Genomic DNA, 21,472 nt, shown 5'->3' with positions numbered 1-21,472 from the left:
GCTTGAACAGGCATGGGTGGTTGAGGTAGAATAAAGGGCAAAGTTATTGGAATGAGGTATCAAAGAGCTGAGAGGCCAGTTGAATGAGTTGTCCACATGAACGTTGAGGTAATACAGGATAATGAGCAAAGGTTATCATACTTGAAGTCTCTTAGCAAGTGGGCTTTTTCCAGAACAACGGAGAACAACCAAAAAGGAAGAGGAGGAGAAAATTCTCTGTCATTTAGATTAGGTTCAACTTCACTGACAGAAAACCCCAAATAACCGTGACTTAAACAATACAGTTCATTTTTCTTTCATGTGTTGGGCTCACAGTGTTTCTTCCCATGATGTCTTCAGGGATCAAGGTGACTTCCAACTAAATGTTCGGCTATTTCTACAGCACTTGGCTTCATAGTTCAAGGTAGTGGTCTAAACCAACCACCACACCTGCATTCTAGAGAACAGGATCAGGAAGTTTTCAAGAAGTGAAAGAGATGGTCAGCTGTCATCAAAAAGACTCCTAAGAGCTGACACTTATCACTCAAGCTTACATCCCCCTGGCCTAAATATTACATACCACTGGCCCCAAGACCATTTCTAGCTGGAAGTGAAACTAGGAAATAGAATATTTTTTCTAGGAACCCATGTGCCTCCCTAAAATTTCTATTATGGTGGAAGAAAAGGAGAATGGATATAAGGGACAACCAGCAAGCTCTGCCCCAGGCATAGAAATCAGGTATGAGGGGAGAACTGGAATAAGATTTGTTAACCAGAGAGGAATATTCCCACTATTAAGTGATGTTCAAAAATATTTTATTTATTTATTCATGAGGTAGAGAGAGAGAGACAGAGAGAGAGGCAGAGACACAGACAGAGGGAGAAACAGGCTCCATGCAGGGAGCCTGACATGGGACTTGATCCCAGGTCTCCAGGATCTCGCCCTGGGCTGAAGGCGGCGCTAAACCGCTGAGCCACCCAGGCTGCCCTGTGTTCAAAAATAGTCTTAAATTCTTTATGCTTCAGTGTTGCCTTACTTTCCTTAAAAAAAAATTGAGTAAGTTCTTGGTATTCATTAGCGAAAAAATCAGCAGGAACTCAGAGATATGCTGAATTAAGTAATGGGCCCTTTCAAGTTACCAGGAGGTTTGTCAACTTGCACTCTCTTAAATAATAATAAAGGTTACTGTGGTAGGCTAAAGTTGGTCCCACTAAAGATAGCCACCTCTTAATCCCTGGAAACTATGAATGCTGCCTTATATGACCAAGGTCGGGGGAGAGGGGTCTTTGCAGATTTGATTAAATTAAGCATCTCGATATGTGGAGATGCCTTGTTCCCATCTTCTTCAACCCACTGGTGAGGGAGGGAGTCCCACTCTAGGGTTCCGGGGATGGTCAAATACATGGCATCCGACACTGGATGGATAAGATGGATAACAGTTTATTAGTCACATGCATTCACATTCCAGGGGAGGAGGACACAACATGCTATGCAGGGCTACACGAGGGTTGCACTTGGGAATAGAGCAAACCCAAAGGATCTGTGAAAGGCAGGCTTTGTAGTAAAAAAGTGGTAGGGCATCCCTCAGTTCTAGAGGGAAGATGTGATTGGCTTGTTTAAATAATTTTGCAGGGGTTCAGGGAGGTGAAACCCATCAGGCTGAGGACTGGGCCAGGTGGGCGCAGCTGATCCAGATGATAAGGGGACCAGCTGGGTGAGGTCCTTTCCAGCTGGATGGGAGATATAGCTGGCAAGAGCAAAGCACGGTTAGGATTTTGAGGCCTTATGAGACTCAAGACATCAAAGCAGCACGTAAAATTTTAAGCCTTACACTACAGAAGATTTTTCTGGATTATCCAGGTAAACTCTAAATGTAATCCTGTATATCCTTATAAGAGGGACACAGGGGGAGATAAAACACACAGACAGAAGATAAGGCAATGTGACTACAGAGGCAAAGAATGGAGTAAGGGGTAGCCCCAAACCACAGAATGCTGGCAGCCACTAGAAGCTGGAACAGGCAAGGAATAGATTCTCTCCAGAGGGAGTAAAGCCCCGCCAACACCTTAATTTCAGCCCAGTGAAACTGATGTTGGACTTCTGGCCTCCAGAGCTTTGAGAGGATAAATTTCTGTTGTTTTAAAACACAAATTCGTGGTAATTTATTACAGCCATGCTATGGTCTGAATGTCTGCATCCCTCATAATTCATATGCCGAAATCATAATGCCCAAAGTGATAGTATACTAGGTGGGACCTTTGGGAGGTGCTTAGGTCATGAGGGTGGAGACCTTATAGATGGAATTAGTGATTTTGTTGTTGTTGTTTTTTAAAGACCCCACAGAACTCCCTTTCCCCTCATACCATGTTAGGGCACAATCAGAAGGAGCTACCTATAAACCAGTGAGGAGGCTTTCACTAGAACCCAACCATACTGGCACTCTAATCTTGGACTTCCAGCCTCAAGAACTGTAAGAAACAAATTTTTATTGTGCATGAGCTGCACATTCTGTGGTGGTTTGTTATAGCAGCCACAGAAAATTAATACAGCTACCAGCCACCGAATGTTGGCTATGTACCCGATATTATGTTAAATCCTTTACATGTAATATCTCATTTAATCCTCACCACACCGCAAAGAGGTAGATACTATTGCCAACCATGTCTTACGATGGAGAAATCGATGTTTAGAAATGACAAATAACTTGACCAATGTCACACAGCACTCAAGGGTAGATTGACAGTGGTACCCCAAATCTACGTGGTCCTAAAGCCTATGCTCTTAACCACTACCCAACTTTATGATTAGAATATCCAGTGTTCATTTGCTTCGACATGGATGGAACTGGAGGGTATTATGCTGAGTGAAATAAATCAATCGGAGAAGGACAAACATTATATGGTCTCATTCATTTGGGGAATATAAATAATAGTGAAAGTGAATAAAGAGGAAATGAGAAAAAATAAGTGGGAAATATCAGGGAGACAGAACATGGAAGACTCCTAACTCTGGGAAACGAACTAGGGGTGGTGGAAGGGAAAGAGGGCGGGGGGTGGGGTGACTGGGTGGCGGGCACTGAGGTGGGCACTTGACGGGATGAGCACTGGGTGTTATTCTGTATGTTGGCAAATTGAACACCAATAAAAAAATAAATTTATTATTAAAAAAAGAATATCCAGTGTTAGGATCTTGAGAAAGTCTCCCTGAGAGAATGGGAAATAGGATACAGAAGTTTAGATGGTGAAAGAGAAAGTCAAGGCATAGAAAATACCAGGTGGTGGACAGGAAATTCAAGGTGCATATGCTAACAAAGCAGCTATTGGTTTTTTAATTCACCCATTCTACAAATATTAACTGAGTGTCCATTATGTGCTTGGCAATCTGTTAGATGTTGTAGGGATAGAGGCGATCAAGAACTAAACTCCTTTTTTAACTTTTCTTACCTCCTCTTGTCCAGAAAGAGTCACAAGCAGCTTTCACTGACTGAGACCCTGCCCCACATCTCTGCTGAGAATCAGCTTGACCTTCATTCATTCTAAAGCCCAGCCACCCAGCCCTCAAATCACTCAAGATTCCCAGTCAAGGAAGGTCAGAATCAAGGGCAAACCTCTATGAAGGGCTTATTACTCTCCAGCATCTCCTTAATCTAAGAATAATCTCAAGCCTTTCTTAAACTTCCCTTCCACCTGCCAGTCACAAAGGCCTTGCACTGTAGGGCTCTTCCAACATTGGAAGGGGGTTTTTTGAACAGAGTTTGCTTGAGAACTCTCTTAAGACCCCATTAAGAGGCAGATGCTTTTCTTCACTGCTTGCCCTGTAACACTGTTTTGTGAGCACCTATACTTCACCTCTTGCTGCTTTTACCCACATATTCATTAGTTTCTGCTGATGAAACCAATCCAGTTGGAATAAATGAATATAGCCATGTGTATGCATGAGCTTAGTTAATTTCCCAGTATGTAGACTACCTCATGATAAAGCTTCCTTGAATACATTGCATTGCGAAATCAGGAACCACATACAAATTGACCTTTTATCGTTTTAAAGTATCTCCCGAGAGGACTTTTTAAGCATAAATACAATGAGAGAAGTCACGAAGGAAAAATATAGAACTAAACTATGTTTATATCTATGTGACAAATTTGAAATCAAAAGCTTACCTGTATTAAAAAATAATAAGCATGGACCTTGCTGGTGGGTAAGTAAATTTGTACAACTTTCATGGAGGGCAATCAGGCATTAAAAGCCTTTCAAATGTGCTCTACCATGTCACCAAAGAATCCCACTGCTAAGAATTAACCCAAAGGAAATAAACATGTATGGGCACAAAGGTTTTGCTATGAGGGTATTTATCTGTTTTAATTAAATAGCGAAAGGTTGGAAGCAGTACAAAAGTCAAAAGATAGAGGGCTGATACATTGCTTGATGGAATACAGTGCAGACATTAAAAATAATATTTTAAGGAATATTTAATGTCATAGGAAGTGTTCAGGCTATATTTAGGGAAACAAAGCAGGATATAAGCTGTATGCACAGAATTTTTTAATGAAAATAAGTATATTAATCACTAATTCCACAAATATTTATTGAGGATCTAATATGTGCCGAGCACAGTGGCAGGTTCTGAAGATACAGCAGTAAGCCAAACAGACACAGTCTCTGCCCTCATGGAGGAAAAGAGACTGGAAAGAAATACATCAAAATCCCAATCCATAAAGGCACCTATATCTGGATGGGATTAAGGGTGATTTTAATTTTTTTCTTGATACTTCTCTATATTTTCTGTAATTATATAATGCTTTCATAATCAGAAAAAAAAGTTATTTTTAAAAAAATCTTCCTTCAAACTGAAGCCAGCTACTATACCCTTGTAAAGCCTAATAAATAAAAACCTCTCGTATTTAAAGAGCACAGGGTGATGAATGGAAGTGTTGAATCACTATATTGTACACCTGAAATGAATATAACATTGTATGTGAATTAACTGGAATTAAAGTTAAAAAAAAACAAACAAACAGTAAAGACCTCTTGGCAATTTGGACCACTCCCATGTCTTTTTATTTGGCTCTCACAACAATCTTGTATAGATATGGAGGCAGGCAAACTGTGGAATGAGTCCATGAAAAGATGAACGGATAAAGATGTGGTATATATATACAATGAAATATTACCCAGCCATTAGAAACAACAAATACCCACCATTTGCTTCAATGTGGATGGAACTGGAGGGTATTATGCTGAGTGAAGTAAGTCAATTGGAGAAGGACAAACATTATATGGTCTCATTCATTTGGGGAATATAACAAATAGTGAAAGGGAATAAAGGGGAAAGGAGAGAAAATGAATGGAAAATATCAGTGAGGGTGACAGAACATGAGAGACCCCTAACTCTGGGAAATGAACAAGGGGTGGTGGAAGGGAGGTGGGCGGGGGGGTTGGAGTGACTGGGTAACGGGCACTGAGGGGGGCACTTGACAGGATGAGCACTGGGTGATATGCTATATGTTGGCAAATTGAACTCTCTCTCTCTCTATATATATATATATATACACATACAGGGCAGGGATTACCGTGCCCATTATATGGATAAAGAGACTGAGGCAGAGAAAGCAAATTATTGCTCTGGGAAATAGTGAGTTTGGGTTACAATCACAGTTCTCACATCAGGTTTCAGGGCTCTTTTAGCTCTACCCTATTTCTCTAAAGGTGTTGTAAAGGAAAGGGGCTCCTCGGGCTTCACCCCAAAGTCTTTTACCAACATTTCACTCACTCCCTAGACCTTGTTGTCTTTCCCTCTTTTTTCAAGTGGTTGGATACTATGAAATTCTCAAATAAGAACGAGGAATTACCAACTCATTAAATCTTCCTGCCTCTCAAAAATTTAGAATCACGGGAGAAGGGGCTGTGGAAAGCATTCCAGCCTCCCGCCCCAAGTCGACAAGATTGCTTGGGGGTACCCATGCTCCTGATCTGCCTTTCTATCTCTCTCTGCCAAGTACAGGTACCCCTTTTCCCTCTCCCACCTCTTTTGGGAATTCTGCTAGGTGGCAGTTTGACTGAATGAATGAATTAGACCTAATCCCTTCTAGCTGGTAACAAACTCATGCCCCAATACTAAACTTCCCATGACAGTTGCATTTTGACTAGGAAGTCTAAAGACACCAACCCCAAAGGAACTGTGGGATTTCAAGCAGCACAGCAAGCTGGCAAGAGAGGTATCTGTAGTCAGGAGGGTTTTTTGCTAGCTCTGCTAAAGATTTCATAAAATCTAGGTAAGCTCCCTCCTCCTAGTGCATATAAGACTAGCTCCAACCTCTGGGAGCTGGCTCCTCTGCACAGGAGGAGAAAGGATCCAGGCTTCTAATGGCCCATCCTCTTGGCCTATGTCAGGGGTTAGAGAGTGCAGCCAAGTACAATGCCCACAATCACTCAGGAGGAATCAAGGGAGCCTGAAGAACAGTGAAAGAATGAGTGGCCAGTGGGACGCTTTCCAATTCTTCCCCCCCAAAAAAATCCAATTCCTATTAATTTGCCTCCTGGTTCTAGCTTCCATCTTCTCTGGCTTCCTCAAGTCAATGGCAAATCTGAGCTCTTTGTTGTCAGCCTCTTTGCCTTACTTCTGGTCTCTACTTGAGCTTGCTGCTGCTGCTGCTACTGCTGCTGAGGACCATCCTCCATCCATCAGCACAGCTGGCTCCCTGTTTGCTGCAAGAGAAAATTGGGATTTTGCCGCTCTGGTTCTGCTTCACTGCTTCCCTAATGCATGCAACTCAACCCTTCACCCACCTCTCTATCCCCATAGCTTCTCTCCAAACCTAAAGCTGCTTCCTGAAGCATCCCTTTTGGAACGAAAGTCACTGAGACTCAGATTTAGACCAGGACTGACTCAACACTGGCTGCAGTGGTCACCTGCTGGGTGTGGTTTTCATGGCATCAGGAGAAATTTCCTAGTCCAGACCTCTTTTGCCCAATTGCCTGTCAAAGCAATGATAATAATAACAACCAATATTTATAAATATGCCGACATGTGCCGAGCACTGTGCTAAGCAATTCACATGCATAAATCATTTAATCCTCAAAAGCCTAAGTCATAGGCACCACTATTATTTCCATTGTACCTTTTTTTTCAGTTCAAGATGGTAGGCTGAGCACAAACATTTAAGTCATCTCCCTCCAGAGACCTCATTAAAATAATAGTACAGAAATTTTAAAATGCATAACCCACCACAATAAAGAGAACAGGAGGGGAGCTGTCAGTGGATGAGAAATTTAAATAAATTTCTGAAGTCAGAAAGCATCTGGAGGAGCGCTAACTGATGAAGCAGAGTGGAGCAAACAATCAGTTTTAACTATGTGTGCAAATGCTGCAGCTAAAGAGGCTGCCTGCCTACCTTGCAAACCTTAGCACGGTCTGGCCTCAGAGGCAAGTGTAACAGAGAATGAGAGTGATAAAGAATAAGCAGTGAAGCCAGCAAAGGGGCTTCACAACTGAAGGTCTGTGCGCAGAAGAGTTGACCCCCAATCCCAACATGGAGACAAGCTGGCAGCCAAATATTTACTTGCCAGCCTAAAGACAAAGGGTTTCTCCTTTACAGAAACTGAACAAAGTATCTAGAGAGAATGAGGTCAACTAGTTGGGTTTTAGTGCCTCAGAGTTAGGCTTTCTGCAATCTGGTATTTGGACTCTTCTCCCCCACTTTCGTACTCTCACAGAAGATTCATAACCAGCTTCCCAAACTCCTTAAGCAAAATCTGTCCATTGACAAGTTCTCCTCATACACTCGGCTCCCAGTCACACTTTTTATTGCCCCATTTTAAAGGATAAACAGGAAACTAAGGAGCATTAGACATAGAAGGAAAGGTTGGAGAATTAAAGAGAAATCACAAGATAAATGGAACAAGTAGAGTTAATTCAAAGAACTAAAGGTAACTTTAAATAAAACCCCAAGAATATAAATAATAGTGAAAGGGAATAGAAGGGAAGGGAGAAGAAATGGGTAGGAAATATCAGAAAGGGAGACAGAACATGAAGACTCCTAACTCTGGGAAACGAACTAGGGGTGGTGGAAGGGGAGGAGGGCGGGGGGTGGGGGTGAATGGGTGACGGGCACTGAGGGGGGCACTTGACGAGTTGAGCACTGGTGTTATTCTGTATGTTGGCAAATTGAACACCAATAAAAAAATAAATTTATTATAAATAAATAAATAAATAAATAAATAAATAAATAAAACCCCAAGTAGTATCCATGGAGAAATTTGAGAATGTATTACATCTGTAAAACGAGAATAGAAAGGTATACAAAATAAGAACAAAGGAAACAATTGAGATTTTTTTTTTGCAAAACTTTTCTTTTTTTTTTAAGTAGGCTCCATACAGGGGAGCCCAACACAGGGCTTAAACTTATAACTCTCAGGTACAGACCTGAGCTGAGATCAAAAGTCCCATACTTAACCAATTGAGCCACCCAGGCATTCTGTAAACTTTTTAATATAGGTAGACCTTTGTATACTGCTCTGATTTTTGAACCATGTGAAAGGTATTACTTATTTTATTTTATTTTATTTTATTTATGATAGTCACAGAGAGAGAGAGAGAGAGAGAGAGAGAGAGAAGAGAGAGAGAGAGACAGGCAGAGGGAGAAGCAGGCTCCATGCAACGGGAGCCTGACGTGGGATTCGATCCCGGGTCTCCAGGATCGTGCCCTGGGCCAAAGGCAGGCGCTAAACTGCTGCGCCACCCAGGGATCCCAGTATTACTTATTTTAAATAAGTGAGTTTAGTGTTTTAAAAGGATGAGCACTTGAAAATAAAAAATATATGCTTGGCAAAGCACAGCCATAGAGGGTGCATTTGTTTTCTATTGCTGCATAAAAATTACTAGAAGCTTAGTGGCTGAAAACAACACATATTTATTATTTTATAGTTTCTATAGAGTAGAAGTCCAAGCACAGCATCTGGGTTCCCTGCTCAGGGTCTCATCAGGATGCAATCAAGGTATACCCAAGAGGCTTTCTCATCTAGATCTCAGGGTCCTTTCCAAGCTTGTCAGGTGGTGGGCAGAATTCAGTTCCTTAGAGTTGTAAGAAGACCTTCAGCTCCTAGAAGCTGCCCCTCTCTTTAGACAGTTTATGACATGCTTATTTTCTTCTTCAAGGACAGCAGAAGAATCTATCTGACCTTCTGTCTCTGAGTCCTACACAGCCTTTCAGGAGCTCACCTAATTACATCAGGCCCAGCCAGGATAATCTCCCTTTTGATTAAGTAAAAGAAACTGATTTAGGACCTTACATTTGCAAAATCTCATCACCTTTGCCTTGTAACCTAATCATGAGAGAAATATCCCATCAACTTCACAGGCCCCACCCAAACTCAAGGAGAGGGCATTATACAGGGCATGTACACCAGGGTTCAGGAGTATTAGGGACCATCTTAGAATTCTGCCTACTACAGAGGATTAGAAAATAAAGATAAGGAAATTTCCCACAATGAAGAGGAACAGATGGAAAGTAAAGGAGGAAAGAAAAACAATAAACATTCAAGAGGTTCAGTGTCTAACATCCAAGTATTAGAAAATCCAAAAAGAAGGAAGAGAGAAAATTATCAAAAGATTACTACAATCAAATCCCCCAAAGCTGATGGAAGACTTGAGTTTTGTAACTGAAACAGCCAACTGAATGTCACATAGAATTAATTTTTTCTTTTTAAAAAAATTTTTTTTTATTATTTACTCATGATAGTCATAGAGAGAGGAGAGAGAGGCAGAGACACAGGCAGAGGGAGAAGCGGGCTCCATGCCAGGAGCCCGATGCGGGACTCGATCCCGGGACTCCGGGATCGCACCCCGGGCCAAAGGCAGGCGCCAAACCGCTGAGTCACCCAGGGATCCCCTAGAATTAATTTTTTCAATGCTACAGTTCCCAGCCATGTGTAGGGTTTATATGCTGAATACTATTACATACTGATGAAAGAAAGCACACCTAAGTAAATGGGGAGACATATTATGTTCATGGACAGGAAGGCTCAACATGGTTTAAAATGCCAATTCTTCCAAGTTGATTGATAGCTTTAACATAATGTCTATCAAAAAGCCAGGTTTTTGTATATATAGACAAGCTTATTCTAAAATTAATATGGAGGTGCCTGGTGGCTCAGTTGGTTAAGCATCTGACTTCAGCTTGAGTCATGATCTCAGGGTGTTGGGATTGAACCCCACATCAGGCTCTGCACTCAGCAGGGAGTCTGCTTCTCCCTCTCCCTCTGCCCCTCCTCCTGCTTGTGTATGCTCTCTCTTGCTCTCAAGTAAATAAATAAAATCTTTTAATATATATATATATATATTTTATATATATATATATTTATATTCCCCAAATATATTCATTGGGGAATATAAAAAATGGTGGAAGGGAATAAAGGGGAAAGGAGAAAAAATGAGTGGGAAATATCAGACAGGGAGACAGAACATGAGAGACTCCTAACTCTGGGAAACGAACTAGGGGGGGTGGAAGGGGAGGTGGGTGGGGGGTGGGGGTGACTGGGTGACGGGCACTGAGGTGGGCACTTGAAGGGATGAGCACTGGGTGTTATTCTATATGTTGGCAAACTGAACACCAATAAAAAATAAATTTATAAAAAAATTAAATTAAATTAAATTAATATAGAAAAGCAAAAGAGTCTTTATGTTCTGTCTCCCTTTCTGATATTTCCCGCACATTTCTTCTCCCTTCCCTTATATTCCCTTTCACTATTATTTATATTCCCCAAATGAATGAGACCATATAATGTTTGTCCTTCTCCGATTGACTTATTTCACTCAGCATAATACCCTCCAGTTCCATCCACGTTGAAGCAAATGGTGGGTATTTGTCATTTCTAATGGCAAAGGAATTAGAAAAGTCAAGAAAATATTTGAAAAAACATGAATTTAGATGAATCACGCTGAATGATTTTAAGATTTATATAAAGCTATGTAATCAAGACAATGAGATATTGATAAAGGGATAGCACATAGACCAGTGGGATAGAAGAGAGAGTCCAGAGACCTATAAGAGAGACAGATGTGCAAAAGCAATCGAATAGAAAAAAAAAAACAGAGCCTTTTCAACAAATAATGCTGAAACAGTTATGTTTAAAAAAAAAAAACCAACTTTGGGAAGCCTGGGTGGCACAGTCAGTTAATCATCCAACTCTTGGTTTCAGATCAGGTCGTGATCTCAGGGTCATGAGATTAAGCCTTGTGTGGGGCTCCATGCTCAGCACAGTCCACTTGGGATTCTGTCTTCCTCTCCCTGTGCCCCTCCCCCATGTGTGTTTGCTCTCTCCCCCTCTCTTTCTCTTCTTCTTTCTCTCAAATAAACAGATCTTAAAAAGGAAGAAAGAAAAAGAAAGAAAGAAAGAAAGAAAGAAAGAAAGAAAGAAAGAAAGAAAGAAAGAAAGAAAGAAAGAGCGAACTTTGATCTAAATCTTATACCTTATGTAGAAATGAATTAAAAATGGATAGTAAAGCTAAGACTGTAAAACTTTTAGAAGACACAGGAAAAAATCTTCAAGATCTTGGGTTGGGAGAAGAGTATTTAGACATGGCTCCAGAAGCTTGATCATAAAAGAAAAAAATTGATAAAGTGGATTTCATCAAAATATAGAACTCTTGCAAATATAATATATATATAACTTGTGCTCTGTGAGAAACACTGTGAAGAGTATGAAAAGACAATCCCAAAACTGAGAGAAAATATTTGCAAATCATATATCTGACCAAGGATTTGTATCCAGAATATATAAAGAACTCATAATTCAACAATAAATATTGAAACAAGCAAATTTTTGATGGGAAAAAGATTTGAAGTGTCACTTTATAAAAGAACACATGAAATATCTCATAAGCACATTAAAATGATCATTCAGGAAATGAGAAATAAAACTTCAAGCAGTAATGCACCTCTATACAGCCACTAGAAATTTAAAAAGACAGAACATGAGAGACTCCTAACTCTGGGATATGAACAAGGGATAGTGGAAGGGGAGGTGGGCAGGGGGAACAGGAAGAGGGGGGCGGGCACTGAGGGGGGCATTTGACGGGATGAGCACTGGGTGTTATACTATATGTTGGCAAATCAAACTCCAATAAAAATATACAAAAATAAAATAAAATAGACTATCAATTACCAAATTTTGTAAGGATGTGGAGCAACTAGAACTCTGATTGCTTGCTGGTAGGATTTTAAAATGGGACAAGCACTTGGGAAGACACTATGGCAGTGTCTTATAAAGTTAAACCTAAGCCTACTATGTGATCTAGCCATTCCACTTCTAGAGAGAGAAGAAATCATGTCCACATAAAAATGTGTATACAAGGGCGCCTAGGTAGCTCAGCCGGTTAAACATCCAACTCTTGGTTTTGGCTTGGATCATGATCTTACAGTTGTGGGATCAAGCCCCACATCAGGCTCTGTGCTCAGTGCAGTCTGCTTCAGATTCTCTCTTACTCTCACTCTCTTTCTCTCTCAAATAAATAAAATATTTTTAAAAATCAAAAAATTAAAACATGTACACAAATGTTCTTATAAGCTTTGTTTACAATTTTCAAAAATTGGAAATAACTTAAATGCCCAGTAAAAGTGAATAGATAAACAAATTATGGTATAGCTATACCATGGAATACAACTCAGCAATCAAAAGGAATTACCTATTGATTCACACAACATGGATGAATCTCACAAATATGCTGTGTATGCTGTGTGAAAGAAGTCATGCAGAAAACTTACTGCATGATTCCAGTTATACAAAATTCTAATCTATAGTGAAAGAAAGCCAGTCAGTGGTTGCCTAGGAATGGGGAAAATGGATTATAGAGGGGGCCTCAGAAACTTTTGGCAGTATTGGATATGTTCTATTCTCATTGTGATGGTTTCATGTATATAAACATATGTCAAGACTTAGTAAATTGTGTACTTCCAACATGTGTACTTTATTGTAGGTCACTTATTCTTCAATATAGCTATTTTAAAAGATTATAAAAATCACACTAATTTCATTTATTTTTTTATTTTTTTAATAAATTAATTTTTTATTGGTGTTCAATTTACCAACATACAGAATAACACCCAGTGCTCAGGGATCCCTGGGTGGCGCAGTGGTTTGGTGCCTGTCTTTGGCGCAGGGCATGATCCTGGAGACCCGGGATCGAATCCCACATCAGGCTCCCGGTGCATGGAGCCTGCTTCTCCCTCTGCCTGTGTCATTTAAAAAGTCACACATGAAAGGAAACATGTGTATAATTTCATTATACAAAGTTTGATACCATGAAAATGTTCTCATTTATTTAAAAATCAGAAGGAAAACTGAAATTTAGGTCAAAGAAAATACTTTAATATATAATATTAATACATTTCACTTTATAGTAATAAGCCATAAAATATGATTTTTGATCTTTTTTTATGAAGGAAGGGACCACCAACACAAAAGTGTCTAAGGCCCATGACAATGATAACACATCCCTGTCATCAGGGAATTTTATTTACAAGGTCATGATAATATAAACATTGCTTACTGGTTGTCAACTTTTTGAGTCCACCTATGAACAAAGCACAGGAGGTGTTATCAGAGTTATAAACGACAATGTCAATGCCATAGACCTTGACAATGTGTAAGTAGTTACACAGAAACCAGAGGTAGAAGAGCAGAAAGAGGTGTAGGGCACAGTACAGACTTGGATAGTTCCATTTTATGAAAGTGTGGAGTCAAAAGATGCTGTCTATGGTTGACAGAATAATATATAAGGGTTTGTCTACATTTTTCAATGTTCCAGAGGCAACTAGTACTCTAACTACAATACTATATACCTCTATTGGGAGGCATGGAAACATGGAAGTATGTGCATCATTGAGCACTGCATTCTCAACTATCATAGTAGAAATCCAGTAGATGGATATCTCATTTGATAAATCAAGAAAAGAGGACAGAGGGAAGTCATTTAGAAAAATGGAGCTCAAACATCAGAAGAATTAAAAAGAGAAATGTTAAAAGTGGAGGCTTTGTGGGACCGAAGGTGGGAAAAGTGGAGAAAAGGATTCTGCTCTTTTTTTACTACAAGTTTTTCCGTAGTGTTTGCTTTGTTTTAACCAGGTGTGTGTGTCCGGTTGATCAAAGTCAAATCCAAGTTCTCCCATCCCTGTTGTTCGCTAACTTGAGCACCATTTGCATCCTTCCCTGTACTCATCCCAACTTGTAATGACTTGAATTACATGTGTGGTGACTCCCTTAAGGTCCTTCTCCCCATGAGACTGTAAGGTCCATGAGGACAAGAACAGTGTGTCTTTTTCCACAAGTGCATCCATCATTCCTGGCACAGAACGCAGCCCAGGGATCAGGGTGGTGCCACACATATATCATCTTGAGAACTCTACATTCAAAGTACTCTCCAAGCTTCCTCTCTTGGACCAGCTGGCAGTTGAGATGGAAAATGTCCTGTTGCAGAAAGGCAGGAATAAGGCCGAGGAATAAGAAGAGGGAGGGGCATCAGAGGACAAAGGACCTATAGCCAAATAGTAGCGTGCCCCCCACTTCCGCAAAAAGGGCTCTAAACCTTTCCTAGTGGGGATGTGAGGGGGGGTGGGAATCTGGTATGTGCTTATTCCTCCAGCACAGAAATCCTCTTAAAAAGAACATCAAAGACTGCCTTGAAGGGGAAAAGAAATTCTAAATAGGCCTCCTGCAAGGAGTTGAGAAAAGAAGAGCAGAGGGGATCTGAACCTCCAGCCAGCTGGGGAGGTGGCCTCTTCTCCGTTGGCCTGGGCCAGCCAGCGGAGGCTGGTTGATTCAGATGCGGTTGATTCAGTGGTCCGCCTCAGACAGCTCTGAAGAGTCTGAAGACTGCTTGGGGGCTGATCTCGTATGTAGACTATCTTGGGGCCACAACAGAGAGCCTGGGGCAGGGAGCAGGGGAAGCAGGCTGTTAGGATCTTACAGAGCCACTTCCCTAAGAACCCCACAGGAGTGGGGGGTGGGGGAATGGCTTGGGCAGACCTGCTTACTCCTGATTAGATAAGGAAAGGTGACCTGTGAAGTGTCTGTCTCCTGACCTCGGCACCATACCTGCCCACTGGAAAGTCCCAGGTAGGGAGATTTTGAGGTTCAAACCAGACTGGAATTCCCTTGGCCTGGCCGGGCTTTCCTGGTGAAAATGTTCTTGTCCTGAGGGGAGCGAAAAGAGTGGGAAGAGGCCAATAAAAAATTATGGGTGATGCTTGTAGAGGGGGTGGGCTGAGGGCCAGAGGGTTCATAGGGTGGAGGCCCCTGCTTGGCGGGCCTAGAAACCTGGCACCTGAAATGGTTCCTCCTCCTTTCCAGGGAGGAAACAGTTTCAGGATTTCAGCTTCATCTACGGGGTGTTTGGAACCTCCCTCTGGCCTGATTCCAGGGTCTTGGTGAGTTGTCAAGAGGCACTGCATCACTCAGAATCCTTCTGGAATGAAGAAGGTCCAAGACAGGGGTTATTTGATGCATCCTGTACTATAGCTGTCTGTCGCTCAGTCTTTGGCAGATTTATTTATTTATTTTTAAATTTTTATTTATTTATGATAGTCACAGAGAGAGAGAGAGAGAGAGGCAGAGACACAGGCAGAGGGAGAAGCAGGCTCCATGCACCAGGAGCCCGACGTGGGATTCGATCCCGGGTCTCCAGGATCGCGCCCTGGGCCAAAGGCAGGCGCCAAACCTCTGCGCCACCCAGGGATCCCTATTTCAGGGGAAGGAAAGATTGGGAGTTGCAAGGAGAAAAATGAATATTGAGGCCATTTCTCATCAGTAGAAAGGACTTGGAGTGGAAAGTGTGAAAAATGGCCCTCCTGCTCTGGGCACACTTCTGGGGGCCTAGGGCAAAGGCAAGATGTGGTGTTCCTGCTCTTAGGGGGATAGAAAAAGCCAGTAGCAGCGCACAACTTGGGGCCGGGCTGGCAGCGCACACTGTCTTCACTACCACTAGCAATGGCTCGGGGACACAGGTAGTCATGGTCCTTAGAACACAGCTTCCCTGGATTCTTCAGCCCCCAAAGGTCCAGGGAGCAGCAGAGGCTACGTCACCCTAGACAGTGAGGAGTCCTGAGCCGAGGGCCTTGGTATATGCAGGAGAGTCACAGTCAAGCTCCGGTCCTTCCCCAACATCTAACTGGTTTCTTCCCAGCTCCTGCATGTGGCTTGGCTTTCTTTTCTCTGAGATGGTCACCAAATACCCAAAGAGAACTTTGCATTTGATACAACCTCGCTCTCCTGTCTCCAGAAGCAGTAGAATAGTTAAGGACACACTCTGGAGTCAGACCGCCAAAGTTTGCGGCCGGATTCTGCCATTTGTCAGCTCTGCACAGTTTGCTTACCTATTTTGTGCGAGCTTTTCTTCTCTAAAATGAGGGTGACAGCGGTATTTAACTCATGGAGTTGTTGTAAGGATTGAATGAGATAGGTAACGGGCCTGGCACCTGATTCAAGTTCACGAATGTTAGCCACTCTTATTTGGAATTGAAAGTCTTTTCCCCCCCTCTTATGTTCCCCTGCTCCTCTTCTCCCCCTAGCAAATTTCTCTATTCTTCTCCAGACATTGGGAGCCTTTTGGGGCTATGTTTCCTTAAAGAAGAGATTGCCCTTTGATCGTTTCCATCTCCTGTAGACCCCAGTCCTGGATAACCATTGCCTATCAGAATCAGAAAGGCCCTTCGTAAATCATCTGATTTATTCTATTCTTTTTGCACATGTCTAAAGTCAGAGCTAGAAAGACAAAGAGGCTTAATACCTGGTAAAGATCTACTATGGGAATTCCTCATCTTCCTAAATACCATCCTTCTATCCTAGTACAGTGGGCACACCCCTGCTAAATGAAGAGGTTTGTATACACTCAGAAATGGAGCTACAGTGTAATTGGTCTTGGAGACAGGTCCCTCTGGCCATGAACTTTGCCTGTAGGTCCTCACCTTAAAAGTAGATGAGAAACCAGTCCCCTCATCTTGGTGGAAGCTCAGTAAAGGATAATTAAAGGAAGAGCAAAACAAAGCAGTGTGTATCTCGGTGAGGCCTGGAAGGTAGAGGAAACCAGCTGGTTACTCAAGGCAGACTCAGTGTAGACCAGGGGTAGAAGATGAACAGGCTTTCCTGAGAGCTGGAACAAGATTGGGAATAGTTAGCAAATTAACAGTCCCAAATCAGGGAATCCTTGAAGCAAGACAGCACTGTATTGTGGGTCTTCACTGTGAGAAAGAGAGTGTACCTGTCCCCTTGGAAGGTCTTTTGGTGTAGAGAAAGGCATATATCATCTTTAGTTATGTATTGGTTCACTGAGAAGAGGTTTCCAGCAGATTAGAGGGTGCCATGCCCCTGAGGCTGTGCCCCTAAGAAGGCAGGAAGGAGGCCCAAACTGCTGAGTTTGGTGGCAATTTCCTCACCTTCAGTAAATGAGCAACACCCCAAGGTTGCCTTGCGACTTAGGACTGACTGTCAAATCCTTTCCAAAGCAAATACTAAATAGGATATGGTGAGATTCTAGGTGGGAAACCTTTAGTGACCTTCCATAAATTCTAGTACTGATGTGGATCTCGGTGTATTTGAATGGATAAAGGGAGGGAAGAGGGGAGGAGATAGAAAGAGGAGGAAAGGGGCAGGATATTACACAGGTGTTGGCATGTTAATAGTAGGAAACTAACCTTCCTTCTCTCCAACACTGATCTTATTGATGGGGCTCCTTTTCGGTCCCCAGTACACCAGCCCCCGTGGCAGCACTAGATACAACCTGAAACACTGTCTTTTCTAGGCTCTCGTGATGCCATACCTTCTGAGTTGACACCCTGCCTTGTGCTCCCTTGGTCTGCTTTGCTGACTTCTCATTCTCCAGATGTGCGAGCTGCTCGAGGGTTCAACCCCAAGGCCCCCTCCTTGCAAAATCAATTCATCTAGCCCTATGATCCTAAATAGCGTTAATAAGATGAGCACCTCCTTATTTCTGTGTCTAGCACTCACCACCACCCCCCGAGCTCCAGACTTGTGGCTCTGCCACTTACCATGTGACTTTGACCGAGTTGTTGAACCTTTTCGCCTCCACTTCCTCTTCTCTAAAGTGGAACAATAATCCTACATGACCTCACAGAGTTGTTTGAGAATTAAATGATCATTGGATCATATTAATGTGTAAAGCACCTGGGACAGTACTTGGCACATGGTAAGCATCACTAAAGATTATTTATTTCTTATTATCATTATTATTTCTAACTGCCTACCTGGCAGCTCCTCTTGGGTATCTCAATAGGCATCTCAGACATAACAGCCAAAATGGAACTCCTGATTTCTATCCCCAAAATCACTCCTCTCCCACTTTCACTCATCTTTAGTAAATGGCACCACCAATGATCCAGTTGCTCAGGACAAATCTAAGTGTCATCCTTTTGTCATCATTTTACCTTATCTCTTACATCCAACCCTCCAACAGAGTTTGTCAAGTTTCCAAATATAGCCAGAACCTATCCACTTCTCTATTTCTACCACTCCCATCTTAGCCCCAACCAGCATCATCTCTCATGTGGATCCATCCTCCACACAGATGCCAATGATCTATTTAAGGCGGTTATTCAGATCATGTCACTCTCCTGTTTAAAACTGTTTAACAGCTTTCTGTTGGATTTAGGCTAGAATCCAAATCCTCTCATGGCCTGTAAGTCCCTCTGGGATCTGGCCTCTGCCTTGCTCTCCAAACTCATCTCCACATCCACCTGCCTTTTTAGGTTCTTAATTCACCCTAAGCCAGTTCAAGCTTCAGGGCATTTGCACTAGCTATGCTCTATACCTAGAATGTCCTTCCCCCAGATTCCCAGAGGAGTGGCTCCTTTTATCACTCAGAAACCAGGTGAAATATCACAACATCACTTCCACAGAGAAGCATTTCTGGACTACTTAAATCTAAAGTAGCTTCCTCCACCACTGTTTTATTTTCTTCACAGCACTGATTGCTCTCTGAAAATATCTCGATTGTTCCTTTGTTGACTTTAGTCTCTCTCTCCCTTCTAGAATGTAAGTTTCAGGGGAGCGGAAATTTTGTCTGTCCTGTTCACCATCATATGCCAAGTGCATCACAAGGTCAAGGAATTTATTTTTTAAAGGGTTGCTTTGTTAAAATGGTGGTAAGACATACATAACATAAAACTTACCATTTTAAGTATTTCCAGGTTTATAGTTCAGTGGCATTAAGTACTTTTGCATTGTTTCCCAACCATTTACCACCATCCATCTCCAGAACTCTTTTCCAGTCTTCCAAAACTGAAACTCTGTACCCAAAAAACAACTACCCATTCTCTTCTTCCCTTAATCCCTGACAACCACCAATCTGGTCTCTGCCTCTGTGACTTTGTGCCTCACATAAGTGGAATCATACAATATTTGTCCTTTTGTGTCTGACTTATTTCAGTTAGCATAATGTCTGCAGGGTTTATCCATGCTGTAGCAGGTATCAGCATTAAGGCTGAGTAATATTCCATCATATATGTATACCATATTTTGTTTACGCGTTCATCTACCAACAAACATTTGCACTGTTTCCACCTTTTGGCTATTGCTGCTATGAACACAGGTGCGCAAATACCTGTTTAAGTCCCTCCTTTCAATTCTTTAGGGGGTATATACAACCAGAAGATAGAATTGCTGGATCTTCTGGTAATTTTATTTTTTTAGATTTATTTATTTATTTGTAGAGAGAAGAGAGAGAGTGTGCACATGTGCAAGAATTGAGGGGGGTGGCAGAGAGAGAGAATCTTCAGGCAGAATCCCTAATCCCTACATGGGGCTTGATCTCACCACCCTGAGATCATGACCCGAGCCAAAACCAAGAGTCTGCTGCCTAACCTACTGAGCCACCCAGGCACCTCCTCCTGGTAATTTTATGTTTAATTTTTTGAAGATTCACCATATCATTTTCCACGGCTGCCCCATCATTTTGCCTTTTCAACAGTGGTGTATATAATGGTTCCAGGTTCTCCACACCCTAGTCAATGCTTGGCATTCTCTGTCATTGTTGTTATTTACAGTGGGCCATCATAATGGATAAAGTGGTATCCCATTGTGGTTTTTGATTTTAATTTCCCTAATGCCTGGTTATCGTGAGGAACTTTTCACGTACTTATTGGCCATTTATATGTCTTCTCTGGAGAAACAGCTATTAAAGTCATTTGCCTATTTTAAAACTCAGTTCTTTCCTCTTTAGATTTTGAGTTATAAGTGTTCTTTATATATTCTGGCTACTCATCCCTTATCAGATGCACGGTTTACACATTTTTTTCTCTCATTTCATGGGTTGCCTTTTCACTCTGGTAATCTTGTCTTTTGAAGCACAGCAGTTGTTGTTGTTTTTTTAATTTTGAGGGAGACAGGATTGTTTTCTCAGAGCTAACAATTAGAGGAGGGACTGGGACTCAGCATGAGGTTTGATCTCAGGGTCCTAAGATCGGGCCCTGCATCTGGGCTCCCTGCTCAGTGAAGAGTCTCCTTGGGATTCTCTCTCTCTCTCCCCTCTGCACCTCTCCCCTCAAATAAATAATATATAAATCTTTTTAAAAATATGATGAGAAAAAGGCACAGGTGAGAAGGCTGATGTTCGGAGGAGTGCACTACACCAGCAGGTCTGAAAGGGTATCATGGCAGGGAGTCCTTGGCAATCCCAGGATGTCCTGAGGTCTCTGGAAACCCTCGGTATCTAAGGGCAAAAGAAGAGGGAATAATAATAGATAGCATTTGCTGAGAGCTTACTATGCACCGGGCACTGTGCTAATCACTATACATCCATAACCTCATTTAATTCTCCTGGCAGTTCTCTGAGGTGAGGATTATTATCAGCCCTAATTTATACTCAAGGAAGAGAAGATGCAGAAAGATTCAGCAATTTGCCCCAAGTCACACAGCTAGAAAGGGACAGAGCTGGGATTTGAACACAAGCAGTCTGGTTCCAGAGCCTGTGTTCTCATCCCTGGCCTTCTCTTCACTAAACTAGTAAAGGAGATATGGGTAGGGCATGAGAGACATTTTGGTTGTTAAAAATATGATGAAAAAGGGGCACCTGGGTGGCTCAGTCAGTTAAGTGTCTGACTCTTGGTTTCAGCTCAGGTCATGATCTCAGGGTCCCAAGATCGAGCCCCTCATCTGGGCTCCCTGGTCAGCCAAAAGTCTTCTTGGGATTCTCTCTCACTCTCCCTCTGCACCTCCCAAATAAATAAATAAATCTTTTTTTAAGTATGACGAAAATAAATAAGTCACAGGTGATAGCTTAAAAGTATGCCTTGAAGAGCAAAGAGAAAGTAGTCAAGGGTGGTGCTTTTTATTTTATTTATTTTTTTTTTGGGTGGTGCTTTTTTATATTCTAGCTCCACAGAGATAGATTTTTCATTTATTTATTTTTAGAGAGAGAAAAAGGGGGAAGGGCAGAGGGAAAAGGAGAAAGAACCCCAAGCAGACTCTGTGCTCAATGCAGAGCCC

At 41.9% G+C, this 21,472-nt stretch overlaps 1 long non-coding RNA gene across 1 annotated transcript in view; it reads right to left on the bottom strand.

Moving 5' to 3' along the window:
- Positions 1-13,323: 13,323 nt before the first annotated feature.
- Positions 13,324-21,472, bottom strand: part of LOC140627237 (uncharacterized) — a 46,402-nt gene continuing 38,253 nt past the window's right edge. The window contains exons 3-5 of the long non-coding RNA XR_012026076.1: positions 16,939-20,696; positions 15,071-15,169; positions 13,324-14,443 (exon numbers count right to left, since the gene is read on the bottom strand). This is a non-coding gene — a long non-coding RNA (uncharacterized lncRNA). The remainder of the gene's footprint in view (positions 14,444-15,070; positions 15,170-16,938; positions 20,697-21,472) is intronic.

Source organism: Canis lupus, chromosome X (genome assembly GCF_048164855.1).
Source record: "Canis lupus baileyi chromosome X, mCanLup2.hap1, whole genome shotgun sequence".
NCBI lineage: Eukaryota > Metazoa > Chordata > Mammalia > Carnivora > Canidae > Canis > Canis lupus.
The sequence above is the reverse complement of the archived record's forward strand: the minus strand, read 5'-3'. Positions and strand labels throughout refer to the sequence as shown.